We start from the raw sequence: 21,126 nt of genomic DNA on the forward strand, positions 1-21,126 counted from the left end.
ATTGCATAGGCTACCCCCAGAAAACCGACATGGAGGTTACTTTTAACCCTACTCTAAAAGTATTTTCATTTTGTTAAGACCTAGCAGAACTTACTTTCTGCTAGAATGGTTTTAGAAAACTAAAAGACATCTCCATGACAGGATAAGGCATTTTAGTGAAGGAGTTTGCAGTTGCTTAAGAAATGTTTGTTGAATGAATGAATGAATGAATGCATTCCTGGCATAGTGATAACAACAGCTGACATTTATGTGGCTTTGAAGTTTGGAAAAGTCTTTATATTTATTATTTTATTTGTGCCTCAAATTTGTGCCCTATGTAAGGCAAATATTGTTCCTCCTTCTCTTCTTCCTCCTCCTCCTCCCTCTTCCTCTGCAGTTGCTTCTCTCTTTGTCTCAGACTTTTTGTCTCTCTAATTCTTTGTCTCTTTCTGCTTTAATCTCTCTCTGTTTATGTCTCTCTGTCTCTCTGTCTCTCTGTCTCTCTCTCTCCCTGGAATGACCTTTCTGGTTTGGATGGCCATGCCTGAACATGAGGTTCCTGATGGGGGAAATCCTTTTCTGGGCTATATTGAGCTTTCAGTATTAAGCCTAGAGGTGGCATAGCTAGAAAGAGTCCGAAGTGGCATTTGAACCCTGACCTTCATGCCCGTCCTGTGCCCTATCAGTTACACCACATTACTTTTCCAATGATGCCATTGACATTATCGCAAAGACTGAATGTCCTGAAAGAACAGAACACAAAGAACATGCTTTTCCATTTATTGAAAACTTTCTCACACACTTACTTTTCTCAGCTTGTACCTCTAGCACCTTCATATTTTTGCCTGACTTCAGCTATAAGCTATATTAGACGACTTGAGTCTTATCCTGAGAATGGAGGAGGGAGAAATGGAGTTTGGGGTTGAATACCCTTTCTTTCAAGCCCTTTGGTAGTTCTCTTTTGTCAATGACATTCTTCCCTAATGATGGCCCTCAGCTTAGCTTCTCCTCCTAATGACTTCCCTTTAAGTGGGATGATTCTCAATTATCTCTGTGTTCTCAGATCACAAAGTCCTGACCAGTGAATGAGCAGACTTCTTCAGTAAGATATATGCAGTGAAAAACCAGTTTGTTATGGAGGCATCGCTTAGCTTTGGATTTAAATCTGCTTTATGTGAATACAGGCTTTATGTAAATTAAATGACAAGTTCTACAATGATGCATGTATTTGATTCATAAACAAATGAACCCATGTTTATATGATTCTTAATATATATGATGCTTTGTATATATGTATTATCTTGATCCTCACAGCAGTCCTTTGAAATATGTGATATTATTTTCCTCATTTTTACAGATGAGGAAACTGAGGCTTACAGAGATTTGCCTATAGTCACATAACTGATAATTATCCCAAATAAGATTTGAACTGAAGTCTTCCTGATTTCAAGTTCAGTGCTCTATTATGCCATGATATTTTGGGGTATCTTTTTCTACTAGAATAATCCTGTATCCTTCAGTTATAGTGCCCTTTATTTCTGGATAATGTGATTTAATTAGTATTAAAAGATGAAATTTTTTGTATGTTTTCATTAAAAGTCATCTGTGATTGATTGATGTAATTAATTTCATTTGGGACAAGCTACCAGATAACTGAAATTCTTTGAAATAGCATAAAAACTCAGTTTATTAGCAATGGAGATAAAATATTTTAAATACTCTATTAAGTCATAATAAAAAGTAAGATAAACAAGTTCATCATAATGCAGTTCCAGTGCCAGCAGGATGGAAAGCTTGCAGGTGTGACCTTTGGCATGTTATGCTGAAGTCATTTTTCTGAGCTCATCAGATCCATGTGTTGATAGTTGTTATGTAAGAAAAGACTTTTTTTTAAGTAACCAGGAAAGGAAGGATTTTTGTGGTCAAAAAGAGTGTAAATGTGCTATTCAACATGTGACCTGTGACCAGTCACAGCTAACATTACTGTTGATCAAGTCACAGATGGCTGGGCCGGAGATGTAGGAGGAAGGCACAAAACCTACCTCCAGTAACCTATGTTGTTAGAACTGAGCAGTAGAACAAATCCCTTCTGTCATAAAATGCATAAAATATTACTTTCAAACTTAATGACATTTTGAAGGTGAAAATAATACAAGGGAAAAATTTACCTGGTCTATCAATGGGGATATGACTGAAAATTGTGGTATATAAATGTGATGACAAAATGAAGTATATAAATGTAATATTATTGTGAAATAATATTTTGGAATTCTCATTCTGTAGTGAACAAACTTTTTTGTGCTATAGTTCTTTTCTCACATTCCTTCTATCTATTAACCTTGAGATCTCATTCTTCCCCTGTTGATACTACATCCTTGACCCCTCTCTATACTGCTGCACTTTCACTTTTCTCTTCAACACTCTGGTCCCAGAGGAGAGGTAAGACTACTCCTTACTCCTTACTGCTACTTCTAGACTCTCCCTATATCACCATCATTCAGAAACCCCTCCTTCTTTGAAGTTCATTCTAAAAATCTTTCATCTAGATTATGGTAGATGCTATATGCCATTTCCCCAGGCCATTCTCTCTCCTATTTCAAGGAGTTCAGCAGCTGACTCATTGGGTTTTTTTCCCATCTTCCATAACTCCTTCTCCTTATACTCCCTAATCTCCCAATTCTTTGCTTTTCTTTCTTTTCTTTTTTTTTTAGTTTTTGCAAGGCAATGGGGTTAAGTGACTTGCCCAAGGCCACACAGCTAGGTAATTATTAAGTGTCTGAGGCCGGATTTGAACTCAGGTACTCCTGACTCCAGGGCGGGTCCTCTATCCACTGCATCACCTAGCTGCCCCTTCTTTGCTTTTCTTAATCCCATGTCTTCACTCCAATTTAGTCACATATAAGGATGGTCATATAGTGGAGCTAACTGTTGTTCACAAATAGAAGTCATCCAAATTAAAGACTGAAAATCCTTTATCTCTTATCATTCTGTCTCTCTTGATTCCTCCCCTTTCTAAAGTCACTCTCCATCTTCAAGACCTCCAATCCTATCCCTCAGGATTTTCTCAGGCTCTAACTTCACTCTCTTCCTTCTTCAGTCGAGCTTATATTTAGCCACTTCCACTCTACACTGTCTTCTACTCTTGAATCCCTCAGTCCCTTGTCCTATTCGAGTTCATCCTTTGTCAAACAACAGCCTTGGATCACTCCCACTATCCACCTGAAGGCAACCAGAGGAAGTAACATAATAATAAAATATGATAATAATAGCAATAGCAGCAATAATAGGCAGCCCCTCTATAGCACCTATCATGTATCAAGCCCTGGGCTACATGATTTACAATTAAAATCTCACTTGATCCTCACAGTAATCTTGTGATGTAGGTGTTATTATTATCATTATTATTTTCATTTTATAGATGAGGAAACTGAGGCAGTCAGGTTAATTGCCTTACCCATGGCCCTACAGATGATAGTAAGTTTTGAAGTCAGATTTGAGCTCAGTTTTCCCTGACTCCAGACCTGGAACATTGCTACACACTATAAATTCACATTATTCAACTTGAACTGCAGCAAACCAACCTTTGATTCCTTCCTAGTACATTCCTTATCTCATTCACAAAGCCTTTTCCAAATCTACTTTTCTTTCCTTAGATCCCTCATACTTCCCTTTATCCTCATCTAAAGGTTTTTGCTTCTTACTTCACTGAGATAATTAAGACCTACATTGGGAACTTTTTCGTCCTCTTATCTCAAAATCCTTTTATGTTATCCTGAACAATCTCCCCCCCCCCAATTTCTGAAAATAAAATAATCCTTCATATTTGCTAAGATAAATTGTCCAACTCCTATCCCCACTCTCTCCAATCTTAGTTTTGTCTATCTATATATGGCTCCTTTACCCTAAAAAGAAAAAGAAAGAAAGAAAGAAAGAAAGAAAGAAAGAAAGAAAGAAAGAAAGAAAGAAAGAAAGAAAGAAAAAAAGAAGTAAGAAAGAAAGAAAGAAAAGAAGTAGCAGCAGCAAATCAAGGCAAAGCAAAAATCCTTCACTTAATCCTACTCTCTCTCTATTAGCTATAGTCCTGTGATAACTCTCCTTTCCAACTAAACTACAGGACATTCTATCTGAAAAGGTCAGCTATATTAAGTTCCTTTACTTTTTACCTATCCTTATCTAAACCCTATGCAATCTATTTTTCAATATTATTGACCATCTCTTTTTATTTCCAAATCTAATAGTTTTTTCTCAATTTCCATTCTTGACCTCTCTGAAACCTTTGATTCTGTTGATCATCCTTTCCTAGATACTCTCCCTTCTAGGCTTTCATGAGACAGTCCTTGCCTGGCTCACCAAGGGGCCTCCTCATTTCCTTTTGATACATCTTCCTCTATGTCATACTCATTAACCATGGGTGTCTGCCAAGGCTCTGACCTAGACTCTCTTTTCTTTCCACATTATTTCATTTAGTGATTTCATCCACTCCCATTGATTCAACTATTAACTCTATGAAGATGATTCTTAGATCTCTCTATTCATTCCTTGTCTCTCTCCTGAGAAGAAAACCAAATCTCTCTTGGACATTTGAACTGAGTGATGTCCTAGGGGCATTAAAAACTTGACATATCCATAGCAGAATTCATTTTCTTGTCCCTCAAATCCTTCCTCTATTCAAACTTTCCAATTATTGTCAACCACCACCATCTTTCCAGTCACCTTGGTTTATAAAGTCAATATCATACTTGGCAGGTAAGAAAATACCGTCTTCCAGTGGGTCTACCTGTTTCAAGTCTCTTCCCACTCTAATCCATACTACACTTTGCTGTCAAAGTGATTCTCTAAAAATTGCAAATCACTCCTCCCCCTTATTCAATAGCTTCCAGGGGGATCCCTATTATCTTGGGGATCAAAAAAATTTGGCATCTAATAGCATTTATGACCTGGCCCCTTCTGAGCTTTACTATCTCCTTATGCAACACACTGTTTACTATTCCCCAAACACAAGACTCCATCTCTAGACCCTTTTTGTCTTCTTCTTATGCTTGAACTTCTCTTCCTTTCCCCTTCTACCTCCTGCCTTCCCTGGCTTCTATCAAGACTCAAATCAAATCCCACATTCCCCAAGAGACTTTTCCCAGGATTTACCTTTATTGTCCACTGCTAGCTAGTTGTTTCCCTCTATGATTATCTTCCCTTTATGCTGTTTATATCTTTTATGTATTCAGTCATTTAGATAATTGTCTCCCCAATTTGAATGTGAATTGTTCCGAGCAGGAACTATGTTTTGGTCTTTTTTTTTTAACTAAATGATTTATACAATTTGTGTACACTTTACATACAGAGAGAGGTCCATCTCTCATGTGGTTGTTTCAATCATGTCTGACTATGACCCAATTTGAGATTTTCTTGCCACAGGTACTGGAGTGGTTTGCCATTTTCTTCTCCAGATCATTTTACATATAAGGAAACTGAGGCAAATGGGGTTGAGTGATTTGTCCAGGATCACACAGCTAGCCAGATTCTGAGGCCAGATTTGAACTCATGAAGATCAGCAGATCCCGCACTGTGCCACCTGGCTGCTCATTTAGCATATAGTAAGTAATTAATGAAAGTTTGTTGATCAACTGACTGCTCCTCCCATTGCCAGTGGCATCCCCCTCAATCTAGGAGTACATATCCTCCTATATATAATCCCCCCACAGCCTACAATGTAATGTCTTTAGGTAATGTCTCCGTTACCTAGAACACTATGTGGTACACAGTAGGTACTTAATAAATGTTGGTTCATTGGTTAATTGATAAAAAATGACTTATAGGGGGAATCCAGAAAAACAGGAAGCCAAGTATTAATGATACATAATGATATTAGGGGAAATGTCACAATATTCACACAACCACAGTGATGCAAATTAAAGGAACGCCGAAGAGAAGGCAAACTCTGAATAACTGTATTGATCAATCTCAGTTCCAGAGAAGAGGCAGTAAAACAAGATTCCCATCCTGAGGTGTGCATAGTCCCAGAAGCACTAAAAATTTGTCAGGGATTGTTTTTTTTTAAATGAAAAGTCAATCAAATTACTTTTAAAATCTTTAAATAATTAATTTTTTTAATGAATTGAATCTTTTCAGTTTCTTTATTTCTCACATATATACATAGTAAAATTTAGAAAATTTAGAATCATATTTCATATTGAACTAAGGCTCCAGGAAAGTTTAATGAAAACCTAGGGATACAGGAAACAAAAAATTGTGAATCCATGCAATAATACTTTCCTCTTCATGGCAGAGGGGTGAGAAACTATAGGAACAGAATGTGGCAGTCAGACTTGGTCACTATTTGGTTTTTTTTTTTACTTATTAGTTTTTACTTATTGGTATTTGTAGTTAAAAAGGAAGGGGGTGGTTCTGGGGAGGGCTAAATATAAAATGACTATGACAAAATAAATTTTAAAAAGTTTAAAGATAACTTTTGTGAACTAGTCTTTGATATACCATCTCAGAGTAAAAATGCAGGTTTCACAGTCCAGAAAGTAATAATGTTTGTCCTTTTTTTTTGTTTGTTTTTGCAAAGCAGTGGGGGTTAAGTGACTTGCCCAAGGTCACACAGCTAGGTAATTATTAAGTGTCTGAGATCCTCCTGATTCCAGGGCTGATGCTCTATCCACTGTACCACTTAACAGTCCCTTGTCCTTCATTCTTGAAGAAAACCATGGCATCAGGAGAGGCGATGCCATGACAAGCATATGAATTCGATTTCAGTGAAGGATATCTGTGCTAAATCACCAACCTTACTTTCTCCTCCAGAGCCATATAAGGTCCAGTGGCCAGAAATGAGTGAGGATGACCATAGATGGCTGTGGATGTGAGGCAATCAGGGTTAAATGACTTGCCAAAGGTCACATAGCTAATAAGTTTCTGAGATGGATTCGAACTCTCATCCTCCTGACTTTAAGACCAGTATTCTATCTACTCCATCACCTACCTGCCTTATATACAGAGGATAATAATACTGGGAATAATTGGAAGGGACCAGGTTTTGCCTTAAAGCAGATTTTATATATAACCCTGGAAGCAGCAGGTAGCCACTAGGATTTACTGAATAGAGTCCTGTTGAAGGAAGATAAATCCCAGGACAGAGTACATCAAGAAATGACTTGCAGAATGAGAGGATATTGGGTTTTCCAGAGAAGTTGAAGGGGAAGCATTAAAGGTCAGAATATTCCTTCCAGAATTACAGAGCTTGGGTCAACACCCCAAGTCCAGGGGACTGGGTCATACCTTTGAGAAGACAGTTGAATGCAATCATATTATTTATTTTTGCTTCAAAATCTTTCTTAACATACCTATGTCAAGGTTTAGTTTTTGAAAAGAACACAATCTAGTTAATTTTTTTTTTTTTGCTATTTAAAACCATTCCCTGGGATCGAATAAATTCTTGGCCTTTGTTAACCCTTTGAGGACAACCATCTCAGAGACAAAATCATATTTTGGGGTTTTCTCTCTACCATGAAATCCATCTACTCACTTCCACTTTGGGGAAAGAAGAAATTAATGGGAGAATGATGGCAGCCCACCCTGAAGAGTCACAGAGCATGTCTGCTGTCGCATTTTGTGACTCTGGAGATTTAGCTCCAGGCACCAGTTATCATGCTCGGGAGGGCAGAATGGTACTTGTCTATCTTTAGGGTTGGATCAGACAGATAGTACAGAGAGTGGAATGAAAGGTACCATGAGCAGCCTTTCTTCTCTGAGTGCCCAGCCTCCTAACTATCTCAGGTCCATTTAATTAGTGGCTAGTGCCCTGGCCATGTTTTTAATGCCTCTACGGACTTTGTGACCCATTATTTTCTATAATGATTAGGAAAGGTGTACAATTTCAACAGCATAATAATATAACATAACATAACATGACATGACATGACATAACATAACATAATAAAAAATAATAAATATAATAATATAAGGGAATTTTGCCAAAGTTAATGCCACTTCCAAAACATTTTTTACTTGGGAACAGCTTTTTGGAGAGACATACTCTCAAAAACCTGTGATTTCTTTTAGTATAGAAACTCCCTTCAATGAGGCATCCTTGAATTTGAGTCTTTGAGAGCTGAAGTGTCAGAGACAAATTTTGAACCTAACTCTCTGACTACAATTTCAGGATTCTATCTTCCAAGGCCATGGCCTTTTCTTGGGGGGGAAAGTTGATCCTGTGACTTCACTCAGCTCTGTAACTCTTACACAACTCAGGGGGCAGCTACATAGCACTGTGAATAGAACACCGGCTGTGGAGTCAGGAGGACCTGGGTTCAAATCCAAAACCTCAGAAACTTAATACTTACTATGTGACCTTGGGCAAGTCACTTAACTCTGATTGCCTCACATCCAGGGCCATCTCCAGTTGTCCTGATCCATATCTAGCCATTGGATCTAGATGCCTCCGGAGGAGAAAATGAAGCTGATGATTTAGCACATGTGGTCCCCATCACTCAAAATCCAATTCCTGTCATGGCCTTCTTTAAGAATGAAGGACAATTGGGGCACAGTGGATAGAACACCAGCCCTGGAATCAGGAGTACCTGAGTTCAAAATCCAGCCTCAGACTCTTAATAATTTCCTAGCTGTGTGACTTTGGGCAAGCCACTTAACCTTATTGCCTTAAATAAAAAAAAATTAATTAAAAAAAGAATGGACAATCAACAACACAACTTAAAATGTTATAGAATTGTCAGAGGGTCAGTGATTTATCTAGGGTCACAGGCAAGACTTGAATCCAAGTCTTCCTGAACTCTGAGACTAACTCTCCACCCAGAGAGACATGGCAACCCAATTTTGAAAAACAGACACAAATCCTCTCTAGGTTCATTTCTATGCTAAGCACAGATTACTTTCTCATCTTAAAAATAGTCACAGTATATTGCTTTAGATCTGCAGAATTGGGCAGTCCCACTTTCTCCACACTTCTCAGCTGTGTGACATCTTAATATTAGTGATGATGAAGAAATTAGAGCCAAGTCCCATAACTAGGCACTGCCAACTAAGCTTTCTTCCTTCCAGTCATCCCTGTCCTCGCTCATCTGAAAGTAACATCTTACAAAATGCAAGGAAAGAGAACCTTTAAATCTTTCCCCATACCTGCATTTCTATACCCTCCTTTTCATGGCATTAACATAGTGAGACACTTCACATACAAGAACAAGGATAGGAATTTCCTCTTCCTGGATTAAGGGGTGAAATGTGGTCCTCTTGTTCATGCTATTGTCCACACACCAAAGGAGTAATGACTACTGATTTTTCCTCTGCTATAAGGGTCTATTTGGGAGATAGCAGAGGAACTTACAGGGAAGCTTTGTCTTTGAAAGAAGAACTATCCTTGTGAATGACTGACCAGGTTCTCCAGGTGACAGATTCCATAAATGTGGGGAAACGGAGGAACCCAGGTATAATATTTTCCTGCAATTTAGAGACAAATGCAAGCTAAGAAGAGTCTGTGCCTTCATATACTTAGGTTTGTTTGTTGTTGCTGCTGCCATATTTTGAATTTATTTTTGAATCCCAACCTTCTGAAGTGATAAAGAGCCATCTTTGCCTTATACCATCTTCCCTCAGTATTTTATGCCTTAGGTTTATGACATGTTCCACTTCTCTGAATTTTTACATTAAGTTTCTGATCTCTCTGGACTCTTAAAACTCACCATTTTTCATTTTCCTCTTCTCAGTTTGATTAAATCTAAGAAAATGTAAAAGTTTAAACTCTCCCACAGTTCCATGCCATGCATTTTTAAATCCAGATTTTGTTTCTCCCTTTCATGTGTCACTATCCAACTTGTTACCTTTTGAGAGAGGGTTCATTATCCCTTCTCAATGCCGGCTGGACACTGTGAATACTACTTTGGACAGGTGAAAGGACACAAGGGAATATCAAGAAGGGTGGGGTGAACCCATCTGCATGAATTCCTTTAAGGTGATTCCACTCTTCAAAAGGCAGGCACCAGTAGACTTAAGAATTCAAAGAAATCCTATTCAAAGAATCAAACAGGAGATTGAGAACCATTCAAACCACTTAGTCAATCCTCTTTAAATGACCAAGGAGGAAACTGAGACCCCCAGAAATTAAGTGACTTGCCCCAGATTGCACAGAGAACTGAAGTCCTCTAAACTGTTAATCCACTGCTCTCTCTAATAGACCAAGTTATCTTTCAGGAAAGGCATAAATACATCAATTCAATTCAATGAGCATTAAGAGATTACGATGTTCCAGACACTATGTGCAGGGCTGACAGTACAGACAAAAATGAAACAGTTCCATCCTCCAGGAGCTGGGGGTGGAAACACCATGTACGCACAGGGGTGAGGAGGGTGGATTGTTAAATGTCAATGTGAGCCTGTACTCCTTGGAAAGAGGCAAAGACTAAAAATCAAGACTTAATTTATTGTTTTGTTTGAAAGTGATGGAAAAATGTTAATAGTTGCAATTAAACTTAAAAGTGTGTTGTGCATACACTTTTTTCCCCTAGAGAGTCAATTGTTAAACATTTGCCAGCATGTCCCTGAATGCACAGATAAGTATATACCTAATATATAAATGCAAATGAATTTGAGGACAACAGGGCAGAACAGAATTACTTCAGGAATTGGGAAATAGACTATAGAATAAGATAGTCTGGAAAAGGAAGGAACCACAATAAAATTAACTTTTTAAGGGAACAACACTATCTTACTTTACAAAATGTTTTCACATATCCTTTTATCTACATAATACTATGAGTAAAGGGTTATGATTTCAATTTTCATTTTGCATATAAGAAAAGAGAAATTAAATGACTTTACAGCTAGTAAATAGAAGAAGGATCCAGGGCTTGAACCCAGGGCTTTTAGATTCCAAATCCAGGACTTTTTCAACTGTTGGATGCAGAGTCTATCTATCTTTCTCTCTCTTTCTTTCTCTCTCTCTCTCTCTCTCTCTCTCTCTCTCTCTCTCTCTCTCTCTCTCATCTATCTCTCACCCTGCTACTACATATTACACATTTCACAATAACCCAGAAAGAGTTTAGAATTTAACAAAGTACAGAAAAGAATGAAAACATACTTTAATGAGAGAAGGACAAACCTACCAAAGCCACCAAACCTACAAGGAATCTGTTGACTCAAATCTGCTCTGACTGTTTTATAACATTTTTAAGCCACTGCTAAGAGGCATTAACTGCCACCAACCAGTTCTGCAAAGAAGAGTAATAAAATAAGGAATGTGTGGAATAGATCTCTCTCTCTCTCTCCCTGCCCCGCTTTCAGGAAGCCCTGGATTTCTACAATATTCTGATCCTTATTTCCCAGAGATTTTATCTGGTAAGGAAACATGTCACTGCTAATTGAGGAAGAGAAATAAATCTCTTCATCCCTTTCTTCATTGTCCTTCCAACCTCTGTGCTCTCTTTCTTCTATAATATAGGGGCTTTTGTTTACAGTATACATGGAAGAAGCTAGTGAGTCTTTGGACGCTTTGGAGCGGTGATAAATAGACTCTTAATATATGATCAAATTTTCTCATTAGTCTGAACCACAGACTTGATTCTGTTTTAGGTGAAATTCAACACAAAGTTCTTTGAGCTCTGGACTTATTAGTCCCTTGTCAAAAATGAATCTGGAGTTTACATTATAGCAACCCAGAATGTAGTAGTTGGAGTAATGATCTGGTGTTGGAAAGAACTGGGTTCAAATCTTGCCTACAATGCTTACCACTGTAGCTCTATTACCAGTCACTTAAGATATTCAGTTTCCATATCTATAACTTAGAGCTGGAAGGCACCTCAGAGGTCAAGTCAACAAACCTATTTGGCACATTCAGCTAAGGACTAGAGATATAAAGAAAGGTAAAAACAGCTTCTTCTTCTCTAAAGGGATTCATATTCTAATTGGGAGGGGAATAGACATAGAGTTTAACACCTTTATTTTACAGATAATGAAATCAAGTCCTAAAGATATTTAGTGACTTGCCCAGGGACATAGAGCTAGACAACTTTTGAACTCTGGTCTTTTGACTCCAAGTCCAGTGTTCTACTCACAATGCCTCCCAATAGCCCATATGAATATTACCCATGATTATTCTTTTACCAATGTGAATTATTATGTCAGAGACACAAGAATGTCCACAAGTGTCCATGGACCACAAATTCTTAGGTTGAGATTCTGTGGCTGCCCCAGAAAGGTAGTTCTTTCTGAGCCTGGGCATTAGGAGGGCCTGAATTAACTGGCTGTTCATTAGCATTCCTGTCAACCTTCCCTTCAAGTGCTGATGGGAACACTCTGTCGTTGACTCAGAACCATAGCAAGCAAGTCGGACTCTGTGGGAGACCCTTCCGACACTGTGTGGAGCCCTTTCTGGGAGGTCTAGGGCCCTACTTTACTTAAAAGGGGTGGGATTCCTCTCGCTAAACTTCAGTTAGAAAATGTTTTATTCTTCTACAGAGAGAGTTGGGAATATCTTTGCAAGAAATTGAAACTTTTGGGCCATGGACATCAGCAAAAAAGGCAGTGAGAACATTTCTGGCACAAATGGATTGGGATTTGTTCATTGGCCCTATTTGCTTAAAGGGCAGTTCAGTTTTTAAAGAAATCTTTTCTTTATAAATTAAAATCTAGTACAGCTGAGAAAACATTATTAAACTAGGATCCTAGAACGTGGAGTTGGAAGAAACCTTAGAAATCATCTAACCCCATGCCCTCATTTTATAGATGAGGATTAAGACACAGAAAAGGAATAAAGCTTAACCAAAGTGATGTGGGAAGATTGTTCTCTCACTCCCAAACTAATACTCCTCAGCCATTTTACATACTGTACTTGAATGAGAGGGAGATACAAAGTTGAGTAAAACATAATTACTCCCTTGCTTTTAGCAGTTAGTAGGAAGAATGGGATTTGACATGTTCTCCAACTCATAAGATTTAGAGCTCAGAAGTCAACTAATGTCATCCCTTCACTTTTTTACAATTGAAGAAACTGATGCCCAGAGAGGTTACTGACTTGTCCAGGGTCACCCAAGTAGGCAGCAGGAAAGGTGAGGTTTGAACCTGCAACCCCGGATTCCAAAATCAGCATTTTTTCCACTATTGGATGATTCCAAACCCTATCAAGTTGAAATGGACAAAAGAGATACAAAGATGGTGACAGGAGAGTTCATAGGATCATAAGTTTAGATCCAGAAAGAATCGCAGAGGCCATCAAGCCCAATTCCTTCATTTTTACAGAGAAGGAAAGTGAGGTTGAGAGAAGCTAATGACAAGGTCATACAGACAGGAAACCTCTTGGACAGAATTTGAACCCAGATCTTTTGACTCTAGGGTCAATATGTGTTCCACCTCGAAGAAGGATCACTTAAGGCTGGATGATGGCATCAGGGATGATTTCATGGAAATGATACTAGATCTGGTCCTTGAAGGATGGGCAGAATGACAGATGGCACTTCTCTATGAGGTAGCATGCCTCATGGGTAGGCAGAATGGACTATACAAAGAAGGATTCAGAGATGATTGTGTTGGATCTTTGGAAGAGATGATAACATAAAATATAGGAAGGGACATGATGTGAATTGGGACTATAATCAGACTTTAAAAGACAAACTAAAGAGTTTTCATTTTATGTGTTAGGTATTTGGAGGGAAAAGAGTATGAACACATTTGAACAGAAGAAGGAATGATGTGATCATAGCATGTTAAAAAGTGGGGCAGCATCGTATGTAATAGATTAAATGTGAGAAATAAGAATTGGGAATACCAATGAAAAAGCTTCTCTGTTCTAGGAATAGAATAATAAATAGTATAGAATAATAGTATAGTATAGAATAGTAAATAAAATACCTAAAATAAATGGAGCATGAGAATGGCAAGGAAGTTGGAAAAGGGGTGGAATTAAAGTAAGATAAATACAATGTCTTGGAAACAAAGTGAGAAACGAGACTCACGGTAAAGGGAGTTAACAGTAACATTGCTGCAATGGGTTGATTGGACTAAGGTTTGAGAAAAAACCTTTGGGTGAAGAGATAACCTTAGAACACCTCCATAGGATAGTGGGAATGGAAGCCAGATTGCAAGGAATGACAGAGGGTATCTCAGTGAGATACTGGAGTCACCAAGTATAGACCCCCTGTTTCCAGATGATTTGAAGTGAAAGGGAGGAGAAGGTGGGATGGTAGCTCAAAGGATTATTAGGGTCAAGAGAAGAATTTTTGTTAGTGGCTGTTGTTTCTTTCAGATAATGGACCACTCCACTATGGTGTGCTTGTAGGCAGAGATGAAAGACACTGGAGTGAGAGAAAAAGAAGAGGACTGAAGGAGTGATTGAAGAAGCAGAGTCCCAGGTGAGGGGAAGGGGGTCAAGGGCACAGATTGGAGGGGTTAACCTTGGCAATAAGGAAGCAGGGAAGAAAGAGGATAGGTAATGATTTGAAGAGGGTTTTAAGGTGTGAAAGAAGGGACTTGAAGGAACTGTTAATTTTATTTTCTGAGCAAAACTAACAAAGGGGCATGTTGTAAATAATTCCATCATGTCTTACCTCCCAGGAAGAGGCTGCTGTGGAGTTCCTGTGAAAATACACATCAAAATGGATTGTACTAATGTGTATAATTAGTGAATAATGATAGCATATGAAGGCAATGGATAACATAATAATAGCAAATATTAACCAATGAGCCTAAAGAGGGTACTAGCCTGGGGACATGTTATTATGTTATTAAATACAGCACAATGGGAATACTGGCTGTTTTGCAGGTCTTTATACATTACAAATAATATGTTTTTAGATCTTTCAGCATAAATCAACACTTTTTAAGAAACATTGGTCCTGTGTTGCTGCTGCTGCATTTTTGGTTGCTAGCATTGATTTGGTCCTCATTCTGGGTTGGAGGAACTAATTTCATCTTTCTTTTCAAACACTTTTCAAATCCTCTTTCCCTTAAGTGTTAAGTGCATTTATGTTTTTCGGTTGTTTCAGTCATATCTAATTCTTCATGACCCTATTTGGGGTTTTCTTGGCAGAGATACTGGAGTGATTTGCCATTTCTTTTTCCATCTCATTTTATAAATTAGGAAACTGAGGCAAACAGGGTTATGTGACTTGCCCAGGGTCATATAGCTGGATTTGAACTACACATCAATATTTAATCTATTTCTAACAACTAATAACAATATTGATAATAATAATGAACAAAATAGCACTTAAGCTCTGTGCTAAGTGATCAACAATCATTATTTCATTTGATCCTTACAACAATCCTGGAATGTAGATTTATTAATATTTCCATGTTACAGATAAGGAAACTAAGGCAAATAGAGATTAAATGACTTGTTCAGGGTCACATAAATAGTGTATGAGGCTAGATATGATGAAAATCATATGATTAAAATCATATTTCATGTCCCATTTTTATTTTTGCAAATTTGTCTCTTTCCCCCACAAATTCTCCCTACTCAGTTCACCTACCTCCTAATTAGTGAAACTCAAAATAGAGTTCTCTCTTTCTATGCTTCTTTTTCTCTTCTCTCTCTCCCTCTCTTCTTTCAATACTTTCTTCTTCATCTCCTCTTTTTAATTTTTAATTTATTTATTCAAGGCAATGGGGTTAAGTGACTTGCCCAAGATCACACAGCTAGGTAATTAATAAGTGTCTGAGGTCAAATTTGGACTTAGGTCCTCCTGACTTCAGGGCCAGGTGCTCTATTCACTGATTGCTGCCCCTCTTCCTCTTCTCTCTTCGTCTTCTTCTCCTCCTTTCTATCCCATACCATATATGTTCTCCCTTATTCCTTGAAATAGATGGTACCCAAGGCAGAGTCATTTTGGAGTAATTTGACAATGTCTGTGGTTTGATCCTATATCTCTTCTTTAATCCATTCAGTGAATGAAGCCTTGTAGAATGCTAAAAGCATATATGAACTATTTCTTTTTTTTCCAAAATAATATTTTATTTTTTCTCCAACTAATATTAAAATAGGGTTTTTTTTAACATTTGGGCTTTCTTTTTAAATTTTGAGTTCCAAATTCCATCCCTCCTCTTCCCTGAGACAACAAGCAATAATATATAGATATAGATATATATATTATATAATATATACACACATAAATGTGTTATGGATGTGAAATTATTTCCATGAAAAGCTATGGTTCTGGTCTTGGTATGAGAAGACCAAAGTCTGAATCGTGGTTTGTTATTAGCTCTTGCAGACCCTGGACAATCACTCAGCCTCTCTCTCTATCTCAGTTGTTTTATCTGTAAAATAGACAAGTTGGACTGAATGACCTTTGTGGCTTCTTGCAACTTTAGATGCTATGATCTTCTCCTTTCTCGGGTCTGTTCTGACTTTATAGCACATCATATCCTTGCTTAACAATTTATTGTCCTCCTTCCTCTCTTTGTCTTTTTGTTCCTAGGAAAGGGAAAAATCTACCAAGGTTCCCTGTCCCCCCCCCCCCCCACAACAGGGTTGCACAAGCTTTTTGTTTGTTTGTTTGTTTGGTTTTTTTAGCTTATTGGTTTGCTCTAAAACGTGTCTAGGTACCTAATTGGTTTCTACCTCTCTTGACTCAATTTCCTGGTCATCTGATAGTATAAAAGCCTCACCCACATGAAGTTGGGGCTCCTCTGACTTGATGGATTTCTGAAGACCAGTTACCCTGCCCTGATAAAAAAAAAGGTTTGGTTTCCCTTCTTTTGCTGCTACAGGTATAAATGAAAACTATCTATGAAGCTTGGGATCTTGCAAACAGATGATTCTATCTTTCTCTTTTAGGGGTAAGTCGTAAAAAGAGGAAGACTCATAGGAGGTCAGGGATATGCATTTCAGCCTAGGGCTGCTGTGAGCAAGTATTGGTGAAGAGATAGGCCTCTAAAACTAAAGGATGAGTTCCAATTTTGATAAAATCATAGTTTGAAAGGTCCTATAAAGCTGGAAAGCCTTTGATTCTGGGTCCAATGATGGTCTACATGTCTGGTGAGTGAAGACTAGCTTATTTAAAAGAGGCTCATTGCCATGTGGCCAGAAGAGTAAAGAATGTTTTAGATATAGTGACTCTCCTATGGGGACTGGATCTGTGATTTCTTTTGTTTTATATTAATTTAAAATTTTATTAAAATATTATTTCGATGTAATAAAATTATTTTTAATATTTAAATTAAAAAAATTTAAAGATAGTTTTCAATATTCAATATTTTGTAAGATTTTAAGTTCCACATTTTTCTCCTTCTTCCTTCCTCCTTCCCCTTGACAGCAAGTAATTTGATATAGATTAAAAATGCATAACTATGTTAAACATATTTCCATATTAGTCATATTGTGAAAGAAGAATCAGAACAAAAGGGGAAAAACCATGAAAGGGAAAAAACATAAAACAGTTTTTTTTTAAAAAGGGACACAAGGGGGGCTGCTAGGTGGCAGTGGATAGAGCACTGACCCTGGAGTCAGGAGTACCTGAGTTCAAATCCGGCTTTAGACACTTAATAATTACCTAGCTGTGTAGCCTTGGGCAAGCCACTTAACCCCATTGCCTTGCAAAAAGTAAAAAACAAAGTGACAATAGTATGCTTTGATCTGCATTCAGATTCCATAGTTCTTTCTCTCAATGTGGATGGTATTTTCCATCACATCTTTTAGAATTATTTTTGATTACTGAACTGCTGAGCACAGCTAAGCTGATTATCATACTATGTTGCTATTACTGTTCATTCTGCTCACTTTAGTTAGCATCAGTTCATATAATATGTTGTCATGAGTATAAGAAATTCTCCCTTTATTAAAACAGGTTGGTACCTCCCTGGAAAGATATAATCTTAGAGGGTCCCCTAGAACACTGATTATGTATCAGAAGAGGGATTTGAAGAAGGTCCTTTGAGTTTCACACTTGCCTCTGTTTGGAAAGCGTACACAACACATATAAAATCCCAGTTCATTGAATTTTTGAAATTAGATTCCTACTATTATGTTTGTATAAATGTATGTAAGTATATATATGGTATATAAGTTATAAGAGAGAGTTTCTAATCAGGGAAGGGGGGTGATAGGTTAGAGAGAGGTATTAGGAAAAAGAGCATCACTGAAGTATCTTTTTTAAAAGGGACACAAAAATAGTCAATCCCATACAATGTTCTATTTAACAAAGAACGATAATAACAGCTTGCTTCTTTCCCCTGCAAATTCTTCCTGCTTGCCTTGCTTGGCTCTTGTATGGTAATATTCACAGCTTTCTGGGAGAATTCTTTGTCTCTGTCTCTCTAAATCACATACTATATTTTTGCTTAGGGACACATCATTTTCATGAGTAAACTGCTTTAGTGCAGAATGCCAGAAGGAATTTTAAAAGTCCTAGTTCTCTTATTTACTTGCTTTCCATGAGAATTCAGATTCTAAAAGTTGGCATCTCTCCATATCCTCAAGACCAAAGGGTCCAAAATGATATGTGCTCAGTTTCCTGTCTTCCCTTTCTCGTCAAAACCCACTCACATTCAACTCAAACACCACTGACTTGTCAAATCAGCATCCTCTTGGAGTTATTCCCCAAACCACCTCCTTCCAACTCTCTTGTTAACTCGATTTCAGTCTCAGCTGCCTGATCCTCCACTCTGATCCTTTGCTCAGTCTCATTTTTATCTCTGACTTCCAGTGAGAGCCTTCTGTTTCACATCCCTTGAACAATCCCCACTCCACCCCTACTCTCCAAGCTCTTATTCTTCCATGGAAAATGCACTGATTGACTTCTCTATTCAGGCTTCAGAGAAACATGGGTAGACTTGTACAAACTAACGCAGAGAAAAAAGAAGCAAAGCAAGGAAAACAATTTATGAGCTGATGACAATAATATTGAGGAGAACAAATTTCAAGGCAGTGATCTCTCCCACCTCTTGACAGGGAGGTAACGGACTAGAATGGATGTTCTCAGAGTAGGATCCAAAATCCTCCTAGGATGCTTTAGGGTGTTGCTGAGGTCAAAACGATTTTCATAGTAATACAAGATGTTTCAAAAGTCTTAGTACGTTTTAACCTAGTAAAGTTTAAAAGTATTAAGACAAGATTTGCCTATTAAAATACTCCTCCCTTTTCCAACTACTCTTTCTAACTATCTAGAACAGAGTTAATAAAAGCTAATTGATTGATTTATTGATATGTGTGAAATTGGATTTTCTTCAAACATTTCAAAACAATATATCATAACAATTATATACAGAAATAGTTATCCTCTATTAAGCCAAGTGACAAAGAGATTTGCAAAAATATGTAAAACAATGCTTCTCTTTTCCTTTTTTTTAAATGCAGGGTTCTTTTTTGTTTGTTTGTTTATTTGTTTTTGCAAGGCAATGGGGTTAAGTGACATAGCTAGGTAATTGTTAAGTCTGAGATCACATTTGAATGTAGGTCCTCCTGACTCCAGGGCCAGTACTCTATGCACTGTGCCACCTAGTTGCCTCAAATGTAGTTATTTTTCACAAAAAAAAATGTTATCTATGTTAAGATGTAATAGTGTAATGCCCCAATAGTAATGCATTATTTGTTATTTTTAATTGAATAAATAAGGATTCAAAAATTTACGAGATTTTAATTTCTTATATGTTAATATCAACAGATACAACTCACATAAGCAAAAAGTCCTTGGGACCCATCAAAACCTTTAAGAGCATAGAAGGGTCTAAAACCCCAAAAAACTGAGAACAGCTAAACTAAAAATTGAAGGGCTATGAATTTTTAGAAATGACCTATATTTTGATTTGTTTTCTATATATATTTTATATATATGAAAAAAACACAGGCATATACATATATTCACAATACATGTATGTGCTTGTATATAAAAATATGTTATAATGAAGTGTCTCTAATAAGATATTAGAGATAGATATTAGAATAAAAGAGCATCAATAAAGTATCTTTTATAAAAGAATCCATGAAACTTCAGAAAATTGTTAACCAGAACATCTAAGAAAACACACTTAGCCAAAACTATAAAGTGGAAGAATAATAAGTCATTGTCTTACAGTCAATCACAAGTCCTATCCTGTTTAAAAAAAACAATCAAACAACTTGCATCTTTCCCTTACAAATTCCTGCCTGCCTTACCTGACTCTTTGCAGTAATGGAAGAATTATTTCTCTCTCTCTCTCTCTCTCTCTCTCTCTCTCTCTCTCTCTCTCTCTCTCTCCCTCCTTCCTCTCATCCTCCCCTTTTTTTCTCCTTTCTTTCCTTATATTTACCTTTTCTCCATCTTCCCCAGTCTTCCCTCTATTTGTTCCTTTTCCCTGTGATTTTTGGTTTGCTCCATTTTCTAGTTCCTCTTTTCCTTTTTCCTTTATTTTTATTTCCTTCTTCCTTCTTTACTTTCTCCTTCCTCCTGCCCTCCCTTCCTCCCTCCTTCCTCCCCTCCCCTCCTTTTCTCCTTCTCTTTCTTTCCTTCCTCCCCTCTTTTCTCTTTCCTTCTTTCTTTCTTTCCTTCTTTCTTCCTTCCGAAAGTTCTCTCTCTCTCTTTCTTTCTTTCTTTCTTTCTTTCTTTCTTTCTTTCTTTCTTTCTTTCTTTCTTTCTTTCTTTCTTTCTTTCTTTCTTTCTTTCTTTCTTTCTTTCTTTCTTTTTCTCACAGTTCTTCCTTCTTTCCCTATTTGTTTCCAATGGGACCAATGGGCAGAAATTATAAGAAGGCAGATTTTGGCTAAGAGAAAAATAATTTCCCCAGTGAAAGTTATCTAAAAGTGAAATGAGCTGCTTCAGGAAGGAGTGATTTTCCTGCCATCTCTCAGTGATAATGATCACAGAATCTATACTTCAGGCAGATTGGACTTCTGAGGTCCTTTTCAATTTTAGAATTCTTCCATGTTGCTTCTAATAGAAATGAAATCTCTTTTGCCCCTCTTCCCACCTTAAAACAGTAACAAAAAAGTGTGGCAAATGTAAGAGTCAAGAAATAGTGAGTGCGAAATTTTTATTTATTTTCGTCTGGGTAGTCTGTGTTTGCTGATTCTATCTCATGATTGCTTCAGGAAGCTGGGGATTTGGCCTAGTTTAGCAGCTAGCATCCCAGCGCTAATTGCTAATTACTTACACCTGAATTAACTGAAAAGGCCTGCCTGGCAGATGAGGTAAAAATTTGTGAGAATTAAATGCATTGGTCAGCTGCTTA

The sequence above is a fragment of the Macrotis lagotis genome, chromosome 7 (assembly GCF_037893015.1).
Source record: "Macrotis lagotis isolate mMagLag1 chromosome 7, bilby.v1.9.chrom.fasta, whole genome shotgun sequence".
Taxonomy (NCBI): domain Eukaryota; kingdom Metazoa; phylum Chordata; class Mammalia; order Peramelemorphia; family Peramelidae; genus Macrotis; species Macrotis lagotis.